Below are 2,718 nucleotides of genomic sequence, written 5' to 3'. Positions count from 1 at the left end.
TGGCTGGAGGTGATACGTTTAGATTTTCAATTTTCTGGGCAAGAGCATCCACTTTTGCATTAACATGATCAAGGCTACTTATCTCGTACATGCAACTTTTCGTTTGAGGTTTTTCTACCATTGTTCGGTCGCTTCCCCACTGATAATGGTTTTGGGCCATGCTTTCAATAAGTTGATAAGCATCGGCGTAAGGTTTATCCATAAGCGCACCACCTGCGGCGGCGTCGATTGTTAACCTTGTATTGTACAAGAGACCATTATAGAAGGTATGAATTACTAACCAGTCTTCTAAACCATGGTGTGGAAAAAGTCTCATCATGTCTTTGTATCTTTCCCAAGCTTCGAAAAGAGACTCGTTATCTTTCTGTTTAAATCCATTTATTTGGGCTCTCAACATAGCTGTTTTGCTTGGAGGAAAATATCGGGCAAGAAAGACTTTCTTCAACTCATTCCATGTGGTGACTGAGTTGGAAGGAAGAGACTGAAGCCATCTTCTAGCTTTATCTCTCAACGAGAAAGGAAAGAGACGAAGTCGAATTGCCTCTGAAGTGACACCATTAGCTTTAACAGTATCGGCGTATTGGACAAATACGGATAAATGAAGGTTTGGATCCTCGGTAGGATTTCCAGAGAATTGATTCTGTTGCACTGCTTGTAACAGCGAAGGCTTAAGTTCGAAGTTGTTTGCTTCGATTACGGGTGGAGCAATACTTGAATGCGGCTCATCTTGCGATGGAGCGGCGTAATCTCGAAGAGCACGAGCTGGTTCTGCCATCTCGGGTATCGGCGAAGGAAGAAGATTTTTGAGATCAGGAATTTCGATTGGAGGGAGATTGTTTGCAGCACGATACTCTCGAATTCGTCGTAAGACTCGGAGATATCGTTCAACGTCGTTGAATCGTAAGTAGTACGGTTCGCCTTGTGAGCGAGTGTGTGGCATACAAATCAACGAAAGACAAAAGAAAAAATAAAAATTGCCTTAGTCTCTACAGCGTAACAGAAGAGTTACGATATCGACTAAATAAAAGTCCCCGGCAACGGCACCAAAAACTTGAACGCGACTTTATGAGTCTATTGGGGTATTAACTGCAAGTGCACAGTCTAATCGCGTAGTAATAAAAGATATTGATCCCACAGGGACTTATGAATTGATATACCGTTTTCTAAGGTTACTTCGTAAAGCTAAGGCGGATGATACTTTGCTGATTAAGGGAAAAAATAAAACTAAAATAAGATCTAGATTAAATATTAAATAAGCGGATATCGGTATGTAGTTCGTCGTAATTAGGGAATCAAATCTTCGTTGGTTTCGTAGTTTTAAAATAAATCTTTTCAGTAGACACTATTAATTTAAAAGCCTTTTCTCAAACTCTCGCTCTGTTGAATAGACTATGACTTTATATTAACGTGCGCTTTCACTAATTAGTTAAGTCCAAAATCACTTTTTGAAAACAATAGAATCTATAGAAACTCTTTTTAAGAAAATACTAACCATTTAAACACCCTTGTCTCAAACTCTCGCTCTGTTGACTTAGATTATATAATTAAACTTAGATGCTTAACTCTCGTCCTCACATTTAACCTTTAAAAATACTTTTTGAAAATGATTAGAATTTAATTAACTCTAAAAATTGCTTTCGCCCTGATTTAAAATTAATGTCCAATTTACACTGTCCAGTTAAAAGCTCAAACTTTCGTTCTATTGACTTTAACTTCTTTATGTCTTTTACTCTCGTACAAAAATTTTGGTGTTAATTCTGTAAATTGAGACCATAAAAAGAGTGATTGTATTTTTAAATAAATTTAAACCAACTTAGTTTCGGTTCCTTCATTCCGCTTACTTTACATACAGATATCTAAGTTTATTTAGCCAGACATGCTAAATAAGCCTAAACAATAATTATGCTTACACACAACCATATCAGACAGACAGTATAAATAAATAACAGTGCAGAGCATATATAAATTAAAACAATAAATTAAAGAACCTGTAAAATTAATAGAAATCTTGATTGTTCTCTAACTTCGATGTTTGAACACTCCACCACAAGTCGGTTGGATTTGTTCTTCACAATCTTCGATCAGACAGTAAAATAAAGGCGAAGGAATAAAATACTATGATCTAACGTAAGGTTAGACCCAGTAAAAATTACACAATAGTTTCCGGTGTAGAAACTATTGTGAGAAAATTAATTGAATGCTTGAAAGATTGACTGGAAAAGAAAAGAAATAAAAATTGCTAGGAAAGTAAAGTGCTGGAAAAAAAATTAAAAAGGCAGTAAAATAAATGCAGTGCCGAAAACTGGAAAATTGAGAGAGACCGAGGGAGCTGCAGGGTTGGATCCTTGGCTCTATTTATATTACTCCAATTTATAACCATTTCCCACAAATTCTTTCAGTAAGTAACCTTCACGCTTCAACGAGTCAAACGGAAGAATAGGCTCAACATGCCTCTGTTGCGCGTCAAAAGCCAAAAATATAGGGGTGGAGTGTGACGTTCGTCACACCATGTGTTACGCTCGTAACACAAGGTAGCAGGGCGTGACGCTCGTCACACCATGCGTGGCGCTCGTCACAGCTTCAGCGCTTAGGCAATTTTGGGCTGGGCTTTAGTGGAATTGTTTCTCATACTTTTTGCACCCCCTTTTCTTTGTTTTTCACGTATGCTTCAAATAATGTTGCCTGAAATAAATAGAAGGAAAATACCAAGTAATATCG

The 2,718-nt window shown here is 37.3% G+C and overlaps 1 non-coding gene across 1 annotated transcript; it reads left to right on the top strand.

Annotated features, from left to right (window-relative positions):
- Positions 1-290: 290 nt before the first annotated feature.
- On the top strand, positions 291-397 carry LOC127116615 (small nucleolar RNA R71). The gene has a single exon (XR_007801428.1). It is a non-coding gene; the product is annotated as a small nucleolar RNA R71 (small nucleolar RNA).
- Positions 398-2,718: the final 2,321 nt, after the last annotated feature.

This window comes from Lathyrus oleraceus, chromosome 1 (assembly GCF_024323335.1).
Source record: "Lathyrus oleraceus cultivar Zhongwan6 chromosome 1, CAAS_Psat_ZW6_1.0, whole genome shotgun sequence".
Taxonomy (NCBI): domain Eukaryota; kingdom Viridiplantae; phylum Streptophyta; class Magnoliopsida; order Fabales; family Fabaceae; genus Lathyrus; species Lathyrus oleraceus.
Note: the sequence above shows the minus strand (reverse complement) of the source record. Positions and strands in the feature narration are given on the sequence as shown.